Source organism: Grammomys surdaster, unplaced genomic scaffold (assembly GCF_004785775.1).
Source record: "Grammomys surdaster isolate TR1022 unplaced genomic scaffold, NIH_TR_1.0 126131, whole genome shotgun sequence".
NCBI classification, from domain to species: Eukaryota; Metazoa; Chordata; class Mammalia; order Rodentia; family Muridae; genus Grammomys; species Grammomys surdaster.
In genome coordinates, this window is record NW_021620939.1 from 1295024 (window position 1) to 1313991 (window position 18968).

General features: G+C 46.5%; 1 protein-coding gene and 1 pseudogene across 1 annotated transcript in view; one reads left to right on the forward strand and one right to left on the reverse strand.

Annotated features, from left to right (window-relative positions):
* The window catches only part of Slco2a1 (solute carrier organic anion transporter family member 2A1), a 75950-nt gene that overhangs the window by 429 nt on the left and 56553 nt on the right, over positions 1–18968 (forward strand). The window lies entirely within an intron of this gene.
* Positions 7849–7996, reverse strand: LOC114612019 (annotated as a pseudogene).

Consider the following 18968-nt stretch of genomic DNA (forward strand, 5'->3'; position numbering starts at 1 on the left):
TGTGTGTGTGTGTGTGTGTGTGTGTGTGTGTGTGTGTACACGGGCTCACATGTGAACATACAGAAGTCAAAGGACCTTAGGTGTTGGTCCTCAATGTCTACATTATTTGAGACAGGGTTTCTTGTTTCTTGTTTGTATACAACACCAGTCTTTGGTTGGTTGTTTTGTTTTGTGGTTTTTGTGTGTGTGTGTGTGTGTGTGTGTGTGTGTGTTTAGTTCATGTAGGCAGGTTGCCGAGGCTGGCCTGGAACTCCCAATCCTCTTGGTTTCTATCTCCGAGTTGCTGGGGTACTGAGTGTGCACTGCCTTGTCTGGCTGATGTTTATCAGGCTTCAGCGTTTGGATCCTCCTCTTGGTGCTACACCTAAGAATGCGTCACTGAATCATAGCTCCTGAGTGGTTTTCTTCCCTATATCTTCTTGTAAACATCTCCCAATTTTACAATGAAGTCTATTGTATTCTGAGTTGTTCTGCATAGATGTGAGGGTTGGGTCAAGGCCTTGTCTGTTTTTACCTCTTGGATGTTCTTGCACCACATCTCTTCTCTCCTAAAATTGTCTCGGTGCTCTTGTCCAAAGCCAGTTGGCCGTTCTCCTGTGGGTCTGTTGGTTCTCCATTTAGCTCCATTGCTGCACACCTGCAGGTCCCTCCTTGTATCGCTGTCTGATTACGGTAGCTACGGAGTGAGGCTCCATGTGGGAGGGGTTTGCGGTCACCCTGTAATGGCATAGTTATCAAGCTTGCTGACTCATGGGGTTTCCCTTGGCCTTTGGCTTTTGGGATGATTTCAGGGCAGATTTCAAGTTCGCTTTTGACAATGGGGATGAGTTCTCCTGCACCTCTGTCTCCCACTTGCCTTGTGGTCTCAGCTGATTGGCATGCCTTTCCCCTTGGAATTTTAGATCTGTGCCTGTAAATTCTTTTCTATGGGAGTGGGAAATGTCTATAAGGTATTAGCCATTCAAGCATGACAACCTTAGTTCAGAACCCCAGGACCCATGTAAAAATCTGGGAGTCATGAAACAGCCTCTAATTTCAGTGCCGAGAGGGCAGAGACAGGAGGTTTCCTGAAACTCCCAGGCTACCCAACCCATCTGAATCCTTAAGTTCCAGGTTCATTGAGATAGCTTGTCTCAAAACTAAAATGAAGACAGACTGAGAAAACCCTTGCTGTCAACCTCTGGCTTCCACAAGCACATGCATGTGCACTTGCACATATGTGTATGAACACATGTATACACACACAATAAATTTCCTTTAAATACTAATGACAGCCCTGAAGAGAGGTGTCAACACAACACCTCCATCTCACAGCTGAGGAAGAACCACACAGAGCTGAGTGCTGAGTAACTGGCAAAGCAGGAATTCCCACTCAGCATCTCCCTCTCAGCCTCCCTTTCTTCCCGTGACCACAGAAGGACTCTAACTTTCTAGTTTCTCTCATCTGTGACCTGTAGACTTGGGCTCCGTGGTCTCAGGGTTCCTTTCCAATTCTCAAATTCTCACCTCATGCTGGCAGTTTCTGATTGAGATGAGACTAGGATTGGGCCAGTTGGATCTGCACTGTGCTTAGAGAGCTTCTATAGACCCAGTGGAAACAATGAGATTCTTCCATCAATTCCCTGCTGGCTTGGTTCAGAGGACCTTGGTGGCCTGGGTCTGCCTTACTATTGCAAGTTGATTAAATCTTCTCAGGGATTGAGAGCAAAATCAAGGCAGAGGTCAACTTGGACTTCACTGAAGGGGTGAGGGATGGGCTGATACTGTGGGGGTGGGCAGCCCCTTCATGAGCTGGTCTTCTCAGCAACCAGCTTCCATTCTGGGTACTGAAGCTCAGCAGTATTTCCAAGAGGCTCAGGTACAGCCCAAGGGTGAAGCAAAGAAAGGGAGCCAAAGGGCTTGTGAGGAACTCTTGAGACATTCAATGTGATCAGTATTTGGTGCTAATGCCCAGGACTGCCCTCTGCTACCAGAGATGTGGTGAACTTTCTTCTTCTGTCTCAGGGTTTCTATGGTGGGAATGAAACACCATGACCAAAAAGCAAGTTGGGGAGAACAGGTTTATTTGGCTTAGATGTCCATATTCCTGTTCATCATCAAAGGAAGTCAAGACAGGAACTCAAAAGAAGGCAGGAACCTAGAGACAGGAGCTGATGCAGAGGCCATGGAGGGGTGCTACTTACCGCCTTGTTTCCCATGATTTGCTCAGCCTGCTTTCTTATTGAACCCAGGACCACTAGCACAGGGATGATACCATCCATACTGGGCTGGGTCCTTCCCTATTGATCACTAAGTAAGAAGGCATCTTCTCAGTTGAAGTTCCCTCCTTTCCGATGACTCTAGCTTGTGTGTCAAGTTGACATAAGTCTACGCAGCACACCTCCTTAGAGAGTTAATGAGTATCTGGGTCTTGGAGGAGCCTGGGGGTCTTCTTGACAAGTCATTTATATTCAGAGGGGTGTTACACCAACTTTCCCTGGGAAATGGGCTAACCTAGAGCACCAAAAAGCATGGATAGGATGTAGAGGTCCTCAGAAGGGGTCAACATAGGCATTGTCAAATGCCTCACCTCAAGGCCCTGGGTTCTAAGTGGAGTAAATAAGTTTCCACATCTGGAAAGGACTAGAGAACAATGTATCTGGAGTTATGGCCTGACCTGCCTAACCCCAAGAATTACATTTTTTTTTATACAAATCCTTTTTTTTTCCTGAAAATCAAATGAATTTTATATTTTGTTCCATAATCACCCATTTCTATAAGTCTGTTTTTCTTCCCAAAATCTTGAAGTAATCTCAACATCCAGGGACCTGTTTTGTGTTTCTCAAATGCAGGATCCCAGAAGAAGCCCATCAAACTTGTGGAACATCACCTAGATAGAGCTCAGGGAACAACTACTTTAGCTGGGTAGCTCACCCAGCCAGCTTGTTGGGTACAGAGGGCAAGATTCTGTAGTTTAAACAGGATGGAAATCTGGGGTATGGGTCAGAAAATTCCTAAACTGAGCCCAGTGGGATGCTCCCAAAGAGGAACCAGTTACAGAATCTGGTGAGATGTCCTGGGTGTGGGCAAAAGGGACATATTGGTAGATTGCTACCAATATCTATCAGTAGAAATTGACACAAATTTTTCCTGGTGTCTTTTTTGGTTGCCAAACAGAACCCTAAACAGATCTTAATTTACCACTTTCTTAGTCAACGTCAAGCTGTTTCTTACTTGTGCCTTGGGACCTCCTCTTTTTCTTAAACTTCCTGTTTTTCTTTGGCTCATAATAGAGGCAATAGCTGGGAGCTGAGCCAGGAGTCTGCAGTAGATTGAGTGGTTGTGGGTGAGACCTTTTCTAGCTAGGTACTGCTGTTCTCTCTGGCTCTCCAAAAGGCTCCAAGGCTTCTGAGATGAATTGCCTGTACATTTATTGGTTCCCAGGCTGAACAACCACCCCCATTTGCCCTGGGACACAAGACTTTCAGTTCTAACACTGGAAATGTTCTAAGGAAATTGAAATAAGTTGGTCAACTTATTGCTTCCCATGTAAGGATAGTTTACAAAAACAAGCTTCTACTCTCTGACTATTGGGTACCAGAGGCAGCAAAGAGTGTTACAGATGATGTTGTTAGGTAGAAATGAACCTCAGAGGCTCATGGAGGCTTCCAGAGAGCAGCTTATGAAGAACCAGATCCTGGGCCTTTAGCTTCATTAGTCTCTCCCATTTACAGGTGAAGGCCTTTCTCCCGTCTCCCTAAATCCACTGTGGATCATGGCTAGTCTGTTGTGTAGAATCTGCACAAACAAGGATGGAATGAGCTATGGAAAGATGAAGAAGCTTCCTGGTCTGGGGAGCTATTGAATTTCAGAGTTGATCATGATGTACAAACTCATTTCCTCAAAGATGCAGAAATCTGCTGATGTACCTGTCTTTGTCCATATAGTTTTGAGAATGAGGACCTCACAGTATCACCAGGCAACCCTGCAGATGATAGCATCACAGTCTTATGTGGTCCATTGAGCTAAATCTGCACCCCCACCCCACCCCCACCATCACTCCACTTTCCATTACTCTGCCCTGCAGAAGCCTCTCTGTTCTTGGTCACTTAGGACCCCATTTAACCTGTTCTAGCTTGCTTTTCTGATAAAACACTTTGACCAAAAGCAACTTGGGGAAGAAAGGGTTTATTTCATCTTATACTTTCAGGTCATAGTCCATCATTAACAGAAGTCAGGGCAGGAACAAAAGTCAGGAATCATGGAGGAACCCTGCTTGCTTGTTTGCTATCTGGTGCACTCACAGGAGAGCCTTCTTCTACAACTCAGGCCTACATGCCTTGGGATGACACCACTCACGGTGGGTAGGGTGCTCCACATCTACCATCAGTGAAGACCATCCCTCACATATATGACCATAGGCTACTCTAATCTGGGTAATCCCTCAATGGAAACTTCTTCAAATGACTCTAGGCTCATCAAGTTGATAGCTGAAGCTAACTAGAATATAACCTATGTATATATTTAATGCATAGGTATCTAAAATTTACAGGGATTGGGGGTAACATTATTCATATCTGTTTGGTTGTCTTATTTATATTATATTTTAGTCTAGTTTATTTCATTTCTTTCTTTTCTCCTCCTTCTTCTTCCTCCTCTTCCTCCTCCTCCTCCTCTTCTTCTCCTTCTCCTTTTCCTTCTTTCTCCTCCTCCCCCTTCCCTTCTCCCTCCCCTCCTCCCTCCCCCTCTCCCTCCCTCTCTCCCTCCTCCTCCTCCTCTTCCTCCTTCTTCTTCTTTGAGACAGTATCTTGCTCTGTGACCCAGACTGAAATTCACTAAATTAACCTGGTGTACGTTGAACTTGCAATAATCCTCCTGCCTCTGCCTCCCAAGTGTGATTACACACATGAACCACTGTGCCTGGTCTTGAACATTCAGAGTACTGCCCTCAGTTCCAACCAATTCTTAGTAGCCATTACACACTTTCTTCTATTAGGACCATGAACATGGTGAGCCATAAAATAATGGACAGATACTCAGCTGTGACTATAATTATCAGTATATTTGTGCTTCCTGAATCGGTGTACATCCATGGTGCACACGTTTAGTGAGATAATGTGAACAAAGCTAGGTCCCTTCAGAATGCTGACTGATGAAGCCCTCTCCCTACGCCATGAAGGCAGCCCATTAATTCCCATTTTATCATGGAGGAAACTGGGAGATGGCCTGTAGGAACTGCCACTCATACAAGTGTAGAGCTGAAACTAGCGCTTTCTGGGGATGCTGTCTTGAGTTTTTCTCCCCTCTACAGCTGCACTGTTCTCCATAAATCTCCAGTAGCTTAGCCAGACTGGTATCTGGCCATAGTGTCCTACCAGAGATGCAGCGGAGCCACGGACATGTCTAGTGCTGTTTTCTAAGTCAGACTTGTCAACTGTCACCTGGGGACTCTAGCTTCCTCACGTTTTTCTCAAGATGCACATCTCCTCGTCTCTGTTCAGCCCCACCCACACTCCAGTATAGTACACTTCGATTTAGTGTGGACGTGGGGCTACGTCATGGGTTTGAAAACGTTGACTTCTAAATGAAAGAATTAATGGAAACTTGATCATTTGCAGTGTCTTAGGATGTAACTCGTCTGCTTAGAAACTCAAAGGGAGGGGCTGATCTGTATCATTGGAGTGTCAATAAATAAATCGCAGGATATCTGTGGAATATTCTCAGATCTATTGTGTCTATGTGTGATGTTGGGAATTGGACTACACACCAATTCTAAAGTTTTATTTTTAACTTCTTATTGGTTCTTTGTGAACTTCACATCATGCACCCCAATCCCACTCCTCCCCTTGTACCTGCCCTCTACCCTTGCAACCTCCTCCCAACAGAAGCTGGAGTGTGTCACGCTGTGCCCCAGAGTACACCCTTTTGTCCACACTTCTTGTTTGCAAATGTTCATTGCAATGAGTCATTTGTCTGGTTCAAGGCCTCTGGCTTCTGCTACTGTGTCACTATGGAACCTCACTGGGACTCCTCTTAAATATCCTGTTGTTGCCCTGTGTCGTAGTGATTCTGTAGTTTTGGATCTGTAGGACTGGCCAGCTGTTCATGCCCTCCAGCAGTTCATCAATGGGGTAGACGTTGGGGTGGTCCAATTCAAAGCCCTGAATCTGGGCCTGAGAGGTATCAGAGCTGGTCAGCCTACTGGCTCTCCTACTCTCAGTGCCCTTGGAAATGGCTCACCAACAAGCCCTGCAACTAGGGGTCAGCTCTACCCTGCTGCCCAGGCAAGGGGCAAGGCCTGCTCTCCTGAGTGTTACAGCTGATGAGGGACAGGGACAGTTCTCCCACTCTCATGACTCCAGGGTCAGCTCTCCCACTGGCCATAGATGGTGAGGGATGAGGGAGGGGAGGAGGGCGTCTCTGCCTCATCTGCCATTGCCCAGCAGACAAGATTCAGGGCCAGCTCTCCTGCACTGTCCTGAGTGCTGCAGCAGGTGACAGGAAGAGCTCTTCTGCTTTTGTGACCCCAGGGCCAGCTCTCAGGCCTGCCAGAGGTGGCAAGGGGCAAGGATGGGGGAAGAGTATCTCTATGTTGCTTATGCTGCCACACAGCAGACAATTGTGGGGCCAGTTCTCCAATACTTAAAACCTTAGGGCTGGCTCACCCACACCCTCGCCATCAGAGTCTGTTCTATTGTGTGGCCCACTTTCCCTGCCTGCCATCAGTGATAAGGGCAAAAGAAAGGGGAGGGGCATCTCTCCCTGGCTGATGCCACAGTACAGCAGATATGAGGCAGGGCTAGCTCTCCTACACTCATGCCCTTGTGGCTGGCTCACCAGCAACCCCTCACATCCAGAGCCAGCTCTACTGTGCTGCCCAGGTGAGATGCAGGGCCCACTCTCCCAAGTGCTGCAGCAGGGGAAGGGCAGGGCCAGCTCTCCCACTCCATGATTACAGGGAAGCTCTCCTGCTGCCAAAGGTAACAAGGGGTGGGGGAGGGTTATCTGTTCCTCACCATTGTCACCACACAATAGACAAGGGATGGGCCCAGCTGTCCCATGCTCACACCCTTAGAGCTGGCTCTTCTGCAACCCTGCCATCTGAGACAACTCTACTTTGCTGCCCAGGAGAGGTACAGGGCCCACTCTCCCGAGTGCTGCAGCAGGTGAGGGGCAGGACCACTTCGCCTCCTCTCATGACCCCAGGGTCAGCTCTCCCATGATACCCAGGTGAGAGACAGGACCAGTTCTGCACAACACTCAGATATCGACAAGTCCCTGGGTGGTATACCAGACCAGGGACATCTGCCTAGCTGCTTCAGGGTTACAGACCAAGATATGCCCCCTCCTTGTGACAACACAGGCCAGATCCATACTATGGTCCCAGGTGACATCACCAGCTGTTCACACCAGGCGCCTCATGACCCTCGAGACTTCAGTTCTATCTCTCTTCACTGTGCCCACATCCTGTTTCTCTTTCTCTTCCATTTCTCCACCACTGACTTGCTCCTCTTAGTGGTATACCTGGAGTCTCAGAGTGTCTGGGGTCACCTCAGGAGTGCTATGCTCCTATTGTGCATTATGGTGCCAGGCAGAGGTTATCCCTGGTATAGTCTGGTCACTGCTGGACTAGTGGACATCTCGGGCAAGCCCCATGGTGCCAGTCTGGTGGTCATCTTGAGCTCACTCCTCTCCCAGGCTGCCCGAGTGGCCCCTTGAAAGGGTCATCTGTCTCAGGCTCACTGTCCCCAGGGGCTCATAGTCCCAGGTGGGGTGGTTCTAGTCTCTAGCTCATTCTCCACCCTGGGAGCCCATTTGGTCCTGCCTGGAGCCATACCAGAGGTTATCTCAGGCTCAATTATTTCAGGAAATGTTAGGCTACTAATCATTCAGATGTCTATAGGTCAGAACATGGAGCATAGACATAGTCTCTTCTCTCTGACACTTATTGATACACTTGTGATGGAGCAGCCATGCCTGCCACGCCTGCCATGCCTGCCATACCTCTAGGGACAGGGAAGTTTTCTAATGATTTATTTATTTGTATTTTATGTCCATCAGTGTTTTGCCTGCATGCATGTCTGTGTGAGGGAGCCAGATCCCCTGGAACTAGCATTAGGGACAGTTGTGAGCCACCATGTGAATGCTGGGAACTGAACCCATGCATGTACTTTGGAAGAACAGCCAAGTATTTTCAACCACTGAACCATCTCTCCAGGCCCCAATTTTAGCAGTTAAGAAAAAATCAAACATTGGAGAGGCACTTATTCTCTGTTGTTAAGTAAAATGAGGCAGGATGGACCACCGTATGAACAAAGGGTATGCTTTTTTTTTTTTTTTTTTTTTTTTTGCTAAAACACACAGAGCAAGGCAGGGCTAAGGAAGTACACCCAGACAGAAGTGATTCTTCTGTGGGCGGGGACAGGAAAGCCTACCGACAATTTCCCTTTGTTCTTTGTGGATTTGTATGTTCTCTATTGCCCTACAACAAACATGTCCTATATTTATGCTTAGATGAAACTATCAGCTCCAGACTCCAAGGTGACGTCCACGCTCCATTGCCAGGTGTGCCAAGACATTGCACCAGTGGTACATGGGAAAAAAATGTCATGGAGCACAGAAGTGCTGTTTTCTAGGACTCTGAGGGTGGACCGAGGATGCTGCAGGATCGCAGTGAGAGGGCTGGGGTTGTCCTGTGGTGTGGTTGCTATTGCCATTGCATTTGTATGTCTATTATTGCATTCGAGGCTCACTGCTTCCCAGAGGTGGAAGCAAAGTCAGATAATGATACTTGAAGCCTTAAAGAGTGGTAAGAACGAAGAACACTCTCCATTCTGGGAAGATGGGAGGCAGGTCTATCCAGGAATCCTGGAAAGATGGGAGGCAGGTCTATCCAGGAATCCCGCTCTGTTCTTCAGGTGCCCACTCCCAATCCCCAACTCAGAGCTTAGGAATCCAGCCCCAAGGATTTGCCGAACTCCTTAGAGAGTTGAGTGTATCTGATCAGCATCTTGCCCTGTAGGAAGGGCAGCCTGAGGGTGAGGCGGCAAGAACAGGTGTTGCCACTGGATCTGCTGAGGACTGACTGTGCCTGGGGACTTATGCCTGGGAAGATATGGAAAGCATCTGAGTGGGCTTTCCCAGGGCCATGTTGGTAAGCCTGGATTGCCCCCTACATTGTTTGCAAGGCTGCACCCTGTTGTTCTAAACAGCAGTGACCTCCGACTCTCTGACGCCAAGAGTGGTAAGGTTCATTTATTTGTGTGTGTGTGTGTGGTCTGGAGTCACCTTTTTTGTTGTTGTTGTTGTTGTTTTGTCTATTTTAAGACAAGGTCTCTCACTGGCCTGGAACTCATTAAGTAGCCTACCCTGGATGGCCAGAAAGCCCCAAAGTTCTGATTTCTCAGTGACGGGGTTACAAATGCACACCAACATGCCCAGCTTCTTTTTCCCAAGGTCCTCATTACTGACTGAGCTAACTCCCCATCTTCGTATTCTTGATCAATGACAGTCAACCAGTAGCTATTCAATGATGAACAAAAACAGAAGGGTTCCATCCCTCCACTCAGACAGTGCACAGTTATGCAAATGACAGCAAAGTCACAAGACGTGTCATATAAGTTGGGGAGAAAACTGCCTGTTTGAGGTAGGTAGATTCTGCTTTACATATCTGGGTCACAGATAGTGAATTTTATAGTCATCCTCACTGTCCTCATATAGAATGTCTGAATAGGAAATATGTTAGCGATGAAACAAGGTCTCTGTCTCTCAAAGGCTGTGGTTAGATGGCCGGACCAGAATGAGCTCTAGTGATTATAGTTTCCATCAACAAGATAGGCTCATGTAGCACGAAACACCTCTTGATAAAAATACTTAAAGGTGCTTCACAAAATAAGTAAAATCAGAGTCCTCATGCATAGCTAAGCTTGTGAGAAGGGAAGGGGAATCTTCAGGTGAAAGAAATGAAGAATGCACAGAACACCAGAATCTTGTCACACCAGTCACTGCGGTGGGGGACAGGTGGGAATGGAGCATAGTGGCTATGAGGCCAGGAAAGAGCCTAAAAGACTGTCTGAAAAGGATGTGGCATCAGCCATATAGTATGGGTACCTAAGATGACACGAGAGGTGGCAAGATCTCATGCATCCATAAAGCTGGGGCTGCTGGTGAACGGGGAACTAATAATCTACTACCCCAAGGAGAGTGGAGGTCTTAGTGTCTAATGGCATCTTGGGGTGAGAAACTTCCTCTGAAAGACTAAAGCCCCAAAGTGAGCTACATTGAATTGACAGTGGAGGCATCATGTGATGGACAGACTTTATACTATATAAAAGTGAGCTCAACTGGATCTGAGACTCAAATATAAGACCCAGACTTATAAAACTCAAAAGAAGATATGGAGATCAAACTTTGTGACACGGGCCTGAGCAAAGTTGTTTTAGATGTGGTGCCAAAAGTATAGGCAATATATGTTAAAAAATATTAAGTTATGTGACATTGAATTTTTAAACATTTCTGTGTGTCAAATGACACAGTCAACAGCATCTTAGAAAAGGTAATCTATGGACTGGAGAGATGGCTCAGTGGTTAAGAGCACTGGTTGTTCTTCCAGAGGACCTGGGTTCAATTCCCAGCACCCACATGGCATCTCACAGCTGTCTATAGCCCCAGTTCCAGGGGACACAACACCCTTACACAAGCATACATGCAGGCAAAAAAATAAAATAAAAATTAAATACAGAAAATGCAATCCAAGGAATGGGAGAAAAATACATGCAAATTTGTGTGTAGTAAGGATTAATATCTAGGACATATAAAGAACTTCTTTGACCCATCAACAAAAACAACAACAACAACAAAAAAAACCTGGAACTGTAAGCTGAATAAATCCTATCTTTACATTGCTTTTTGTTCAGTTACTTTATCCCAGAAATAAAAAACAAACTAGGACATTACACAAGAAAGATCTGAAAGCAGAGTCTCCAAGCAATATTTAAATACCCCTGATCATAGCAATGCTAAGGTAGAAGAAACCCAAGTCTCCACCTATACATAAACAAACAAGTAAACCAGACATAGCCACAGGGTGGAACATTAGTCAGCCATCAAAAGGAAAGACATCCTCATGCATGCTATAAAACAGATGGACCTGGAGGACATTCTGCTCAGTGAAGTATGCCAAAAGAACAAACATAGGATTTCATTGAAGTGAGTAGTAACATGGCTAAGTTTATAAATACGAATAGTAAGCGGCAGTTTCCTAGGGTTGGAGTGATGGAGGGAGAATGGGAAGCTCCCATCCAGTGGGTATTCATTTCAGTGTCACAAGATGAAGTGTCTGAGAGGCAGATGATGATAACTGTTGCACAGCCTGAAATGTGTAATTCCACAGGAGTTGGTACTGTAAATGGTCGTGATGGTAAGTGGATTGAAATGTGTTTTTCCACCATTGGAAATATGTATGAGTATTCAGCAAAAAGTCACTAGACTCTTCCATGGGAAGACACTAGTCTTCCACGGGAGAGGAGAATAAAAGGTAGAGTAAAAAAAAAAATGATAATAAAAACAAAATGGAATCAAAGGCTCTAACAGCGGAAGGTTAAAGGCTCTAACAATGGAAGGGCAAACCCCCTTCAGGGGAGCATGATATTACAACTTGAGAAAGAATCCCAACCCATGCAAATGGCCTACCCTCATCATTTCCATGCCAGAGAGTCTCAGGTTGAATGAAAACATAGAGTCAAATAGCTTTTAAAAAGGGACATCCAAAACAGTGGGGTGTGAGGGTCACCTACATTCCTTCATATCCCACCCTCCCTCCATTCTCAAAGACAGTGGCTTAGCATCTTGAAATCTGTCAGCTCACCCTCTCTTCTCCTCTCTCATAAAGACTGTTGTCATTATACGCACACATGCATGCACACGCATACACACATACACACACACACACAGCCATGCATCTTGGATAAACTCCCAATTTAACACACCTTCAAATTTAATTTTGTCACATAAGCTAGTATACTCAAAGATTACGCCTGTAACCCCAGCATTTGGGAGGTGGAGGCAGGAGGATCAGGAGTTTAAGGCCAGCCTTGGCTATACAGCAAGTTGGAGGCAAGCCTGTGTTACATCAAACCCTGACTCCAAAACCAAACAAATAACCACAAAACCAAAACCACAAAAATTAACATTAAAACAACGTGACACAGAAAGGTTGAAAATCAAGGGGCAGAAGACTACCAGGAGACCAAGACATAAAGATGATTTATCCATTTTTATAACAAGTACAAGTGCTTAAAGCAAAAAGAATGCCAGGCCATCGTATATTTGTAATATTTAAAAATGAATCGGACTCATGGCCAGAATATACCCAGAACAGAGCATACAAAGTCCAGCAAGGAAATATGTGGCAGACTTAATCAGGTAGACTAGAGTATCTCTGAATCTCACTGTTTTGTTATCATGAAGCTCTGTCTTCCAGAAGACAGAGTCACAGCCAGCAGCCAGAGCATGTCCATTGCCATTCATTTAAAAGCAATTTGAAAAATCCCAGGGCGGACTCTAATTGACTCAGCTGGGTCATGTGGCCCTCCCTGTGCAGGATACCAACTGGCATAGTCTTCTTGAATCATGTGGTCCAACAGGGACCCTTCTTCTAGAACTGTTCTCATAAGGCGGGTAGACAGGGCAATCCAGACGTGCTGTGTTAGGAAGGAGGACAAATGAAGATACACCAAAGAAGAGGTGTGGTCCTTGGCACAGTGGAAAATTCCTTAGGTGTCGTGGTAAGCAGGTTTCACAAAGAACAAAATGAAAATGGTTCGCCCCCTCTGCACTCTGCAGTCACAACGGGTCCTAAGGAGCCACCAACAAAACCACAACCTTAGAGGAAACCGGAAGTGAGGCTTAGAAAACTTCTCAATTGGCCACAGCTCAGCAGTCAAACAGACGGCTGGCTACAGCTTAATTAGTTGGTTAATTGCATTAACCCTCCCCTTCAAATGCTATTTAACGTCTTTTGGTGCAAAGAAAATGTTCCTCCAGAGCTAGGGCAGCGAGGTACAGGCTAGGGATCTTTCAGAATTGGATTCACACCTGTTTCTTATTGCTGCTGTAACAAATGATCCCAGGCATGGTGCTTAAACAAAGACTTACTGTAGGGAAATCAGTGCCCTTGGAGGATGTAGTGCCACGGTTTCCGCTCCTGCTCCTACCGTCACCTACATTTCTTCCTACACAGCTCTGCATGTCCTTTCCTGTCCTCCATCCTCAAAGATGGCAGCTTAGCATCTTGAAATCTCTCCCCTACTCTCTACCCACTCCTATGTCATAAAGACTCTTGGAATTACATTGCCCAACCCTTCCATGAATCTTAGATATGACCTTAATTTAAAATCCTAACCACACCTTCAAATTTCCTTTTTGCATGGAAGCTACTGTACTCAAAGGTTCTGAGGGCTCCCTCCTACATAGGGGAAGGCATTCTGTTGTCCAACTTGGGGTTTACTCAAGCTAAAGTCAGTAGAAGGCATTCACACACATATTAAGATACAGTGCAAGGAGTTAGCTCATACAGTATTGGGGGCAAGCAGTCCAATCACAAACAGGATCTTAGGATTCACCGGCTTGGGCCAAAGCTGCTGTCCACGGTGTGTGTGTGTGTGTGTGTGTGTGTGTGTGTGTGTTGTGTTGTTTCCCATGCACACACTTGTCAGTTCTCCTAAGTTTTGTGGCTGATTGGCTCGGGGGCCACTCAGCTCATATAGGCTCATCTTCCTTGCTTAAAGTCAAGTAATTCTGCATTTTAATTACACCTGCAGACCTTGATAGGGACACCTGGATTGTGTTTGAATAGGTGGAGGCAAGGCTAGCCATGCTAGCTCATCCAATGTACTGTTACAATTAGGACTTGTTGGGGAGAGACTGTGGCAGCTCCAGGAGTTGGGGATACCATGAGAACATAGGGAATCCCCAGAAGGTAGGGCTTTCCTGAAACTGTTGATGTGAGTAATGCAAGAAGCCCAGGAGGAGGCGAGCGCCTTCCCAGAATTTGAAATAGCTATGAGGAGAGTCTGCCTCCTTCTACACCAACTTTGCCAGGCCACTCGATGAGCAAACTACCTGTGACTATAGAAATGGCCCTTCCTTCTGATGCTCTCACACTGCTAGGTCACAGGCCCCTGGGTGCGGACTTGAATGAGCGGGTGCTGGAAGGTGAGTGAGCTCATGTCTGCTGCTCCTGGAGCAGCAGCTGTAGGCGTGAGGGTTTGCTTAGCTTATCTTTTCCCATCTGAAGATGCGCATTGATGATTCACTCCGGAATCTTGAAGTCCCAGCCCCAACCAACCAGGTGCAGGCAAAGGGACACCCATCCCCCTCGGCCCCTGCACTTGCCTTCTAGTGTTCTAAGTGAAGAAGGAAGTGAATCAGCCTGGGAAGGGGGCCTCCCCAACACCCACTGTGCAGCCTGACTCTCATGAGGATTCCCCATGCCCAGATAGCCCGGAAGGGGGAGAGAAACCCATAAGTCTTGGCTTCTCACTCTCGGTGAGAAGCTCCATTAGCAGTGCTGTTCACAAAATGTGTTTGTCCAGAGGTTGAGCTTTGTCACTGGGAAAAAAAAATGTCAAGGAGGAAGGACTTAGGCTTGGGAGTTCTTCCTTTGACTCAACAGCAGTGACTGTCAAAATGGAGTCTATGAGCCAGTGGCACCCACCCCACAGGCCAGTTTATTGTAAAGAGAGATTTTCATGCCCCATCCCGGATTACTAAACGACAAGCTGTAGGCACTAGATCCTGTGTTTTGGTAAGACTTCTGGGTACTTCTGATGTGCTCCAGCGTTCAAGGATGTCTCTCAGGCAAGCACATCTTGAGTCCCTGATGTGCGTGCAGAGTGTGCTATGGTTGCTATTATGTGTGTGGCCCTGAAAGTGAACAGCAGGAAGTAATTGGTATTCAACTCCCATGGTTGCCAGGTAACTCAAATGTCTGATGTAATGGATAGAGGAAATTTGCCTGGCCTCTTAGGTTGATCAGTAAAGGCCTCCCAGAACTTTCTGGTATGGCTCAAGTAAAAACCATGGACTGTGATTTCCTGACCCAGAGAGGTCTCTGAGCCAGGAGACTAGAAAGGGAAGGTACCAAAGCGGAGCCTTCTTAATCAGGAGGAACAGCCATGCTGCAATCTGCAGGCTCTCTGGCAGGGCACTCAAAACACACAGGCTGAATTCCGTAGCAACCTCATTTCAGCCATTGGGAAGGACCAATTGTCTGGGAGGCTGAGGTCAGGAGTTCAAGTTAAACACTCAAGGTAAGCAGAGAGTCTGAGAAATGGGCATTATCTTCTCTGTATCTACTCCTGGCTGCAGTCCTAGTAACTGGACATTTTGCAGTGCTAAGAATAGCACTAAGAACACCTGGTGCTCTGAATGACCCATTCCAGAAATTGCGGGGATCTCTGTGGCCACTCCCTTGTGGCTCTTTGGGGCCATGGTGTGAGTATGGGTTGGGAAGGAGCACCAGAGGGTGGTGGAGACCAGGATACCATACTCTTGTGAGTGTCACTAAACTCACATTTTCCTGCCCTCCTTTCTTGACATCTGCATTTGTGTCTTATTTTCTTTTGTCACAACAGCCTAGGACCTGATGAAGCTTTTCTGGGAAAGGACTTGGGCGGTTCTGTGGTCTGACTGAAGACCCCTCCCTTTCAGGTCCCATTCAACTCTGTCACACTCTCTCTGTGTTGACTTTGAAAATATTTCTTTCTCTTTCCGTAATTTACTTATTTAAGGAGGGGGCGCATTGGTTAATTTTCCTGTTGCTTCATAACTCCTGGGAAAAAAGTAACCCAAGGTTAAGAAAGGGTTTAGTTTGGCTTATTATAGTTTTGAGTGTACAGGCTGGCAGGGCAGGACGGGTGTGGTGGGAGTGTACAGGAGCTGGTTTCATTACACCTACAGTCAGGGAGCAGAGAGAAGAAGAGAACAGTCAATGCTCCACACTCACTCTGATTTTGGTTTAATCCGGGACCCCAGGTAATGGGAGAGAGCCACTTCCATCCTTGATGGTCTTCTCTGTACAGCTCAACCTCCCTGGAAACGCACAGCAATCATCTCTTAGGCAATTCGAGATATTGTCAAGTTGATAGCCAGGATTAAGAATACGTGTGTGTGTGTGTGTACACTATATATACATACATATATATATATATACATATATATATATATATATATGTATATATATATATGTATGTATGTATATGTATAATAGAAAGAGCCCAGTGACTTCATGTTTTGATCAGTGCAAAGCCAGAACTCGCGCACACACACACACACACACACACACACACACACACACACATATATATATATATATATATATATATAACTTTGCTTCACTGCTAATATGGCAACTTTTGGGGGGCAGGAGCAAGTAGGGGCCGTACGCTGAGTCAGTGAGAGTGAACCAAGGACATCCAGAGGATAGCTTGGTTCCCAGCCCTCCTGAGACAGCCATCGGTGAGAAAACTTCTACTTCTGGGTAGGATCACATGTACAGACTTCTACCCATGCCAAGACTAGACCAGAGACTCAGCTTGGAGCACATCACAAATACTGTTAGAGATCAAGTGGCCATTGTCTGGCTGCAGATTAATGACCTCAAAAGTCAGAGTTTAGTTGTGTTAGGGTATCTATCAAGTGACTAGGGCTTTGTCCTAGTTTTGTGCCACTTTAGCACTGTGGCTGTCAGGAGGTATCCACAGGGCTCTAGGTCAAAAAAGCCCTCTACCTTCTTCATGGGTAAAGTGGAGTCTGGCAATGAGGTCCCTGCCTGTGTCGAGCGGATCAGTCTTGGGTGAGGACAGAGTTCATTCTAGCACTCACAGACCCCCGGGCTTGATTCCCAGCACTACCCGAAAAACAACGAAGAAGGAACAAGGGAGTGAAAAAAAGAATGGAGAAAAGATTTTTTTTTTCTCCAAGGGGCTTCAGCCCTACAGGGCCCAAGAGGGACTTATTTGAATGCAGCCCTTGGTTCCTGTTTTCTACTGGGCTCGGGGATTGTATTCCACACTACGGCCTCCAGAATAAGAAGCTGAATAGTGAGCATAAATGACGTCCTCTTTCCCTGGAACCAGCTGCTGGCCTGGCTGAAACCTAGAGGCCATTCCTAATGCCGCTGCCAGTCAGCACCTGAGCCATTCGTTCTCCAAGCATGTCACCCCACGGTTCACACTACCATGGAGAGCTGCTGGTCTTGTCCTTGGTGGGCAGCGGTGCCCTGCCTAGCTTTGCTCCTGTGCCAGGACCCCCACTGATCCTTTTTTTCTTTGCTGTCCCTGTTTCTGTCTGTTCTCGTCTCCTTGTATTCTCTCCACAGGTCCCTCTCCCCTGATAACTACACAGTCAGAATGTATCCGCCCGCTGACCTCAGTGTGCCTGCTCCTACCTGTTCTGCAGTCCAGTGGCTCCTTCCTCTCACCACCTGCCCAGCCCCTGCCCATGTTCTGACCTCCTCACTTCCCTCACACCACTCTCTCAGGTGCCCCTTGCCATCCCTGGGCCACCTCCGCTCTCAGGCCTTTCCTTGCCAGAATTCCATTCCTGTGGCTCCTCACTAGCCATGGCCATTGTCCAACTAGAGACTTCCTGCCTTGTCTTAGCAGCCTCCCTTCCTCTAGCCTGACTGCTTTCCTGCTTTATCCCCTGTTACAGAAGGTCTAGCATGTGTCATCCCTGCTTAGGAGTCTTCAGTGATGGCCAGATGGAGATGAGAGAGGCAATTCTCATTCACAATTTAATTTCTTCCCACCACACACCCAGAACTTTCCCCAGATTTCTCTAACCCTATCACTCTGCTTTTCTTGTCTCCTGAGCTTGGAGATGGCTACTCATCTTCAAAAGCTTAGTTCTGACTCAGTTCTCCAGGACCTGTTGTTCACCCTCCCATGTTGTTTGTCCCATTATGGAACCATTTTGTCCCAGTATGGCACCATTACTTGTACTACTTCTCCATTGTCTAACTGATTCTCCCAAGAGCCTTTGCTGCAATCATACACAGGGATCTTACCAACAAACTGTTCCCCAAGGGGATCCAGCCCTGTTTGACCTTTGATCTCTCATGGAATGTACTCAGTCTAAGGAACCAGTCAATAGCTATCTGCTTATGGCCGCAAATGTTCTTTTCCAGGAAGAATCTGCAACAAGACACTGTCCCTCTCTCCCCACAGCCCTGGATTAAGAAAAACCAAACCTGTCAAAACTGGTAGACTAAGGCAGTTATAAAGTGTTCACTATTGCCAGAGAAAGAGAGAGCTGACATCTTGACTCTCAAAGTTGAGCATTTAGAGAGTAAAGCTACATGCTAAGCACTTCACAAAGGTATCCTATTATTCTCTGAACAGTGCTACCAGCTATTCAGTCATTGCCGTTACCACCGCTTTAAGGATTCAGAGACTTAAAAATGATGCCGGAACTGGCCTGTCATCTTATAATTTGTAGCACTTGGAAAAGGTGAGAAGCAAATCCAGGTTCCACGGGACACTCAGGCTTTAGCCTTGTCTTTGACCCAACACCCTGGCCCCATTGTATTATAACAGCCTCCAAGAGTTGACAAAACAAAATACCACATGCTGGGCTGCATAAAGCAACAGAGATTTGTTCTGGCCTTCATATTTGAAGGCCAGAAGTTTAAAAACAAAACAAAACAAAACAAAATCAAGGTGTGGATAGCGTTGGTTTCCTGGGAAGCTTAAAGGGATATTTTCCACAATCCCTCCTTCCTTCTAGTGACACTCAGAAATCCTAGGTATTCCAAGGCTTGTAGACACATTATCTCAGTTTCTGCCTTGACTGTCACCTGTGTCCCTGCCTGTGTGTCTGGTCTCTCCTCTTCTTCTTCTTCTTCTTCTTCTTCTTCTTCTTCTTCTTCTTCTTCTTCTTCTTCTCCTTCTCCTTCTCCTTCTCCTTCTCCTTCTCCTTCTCCTTCT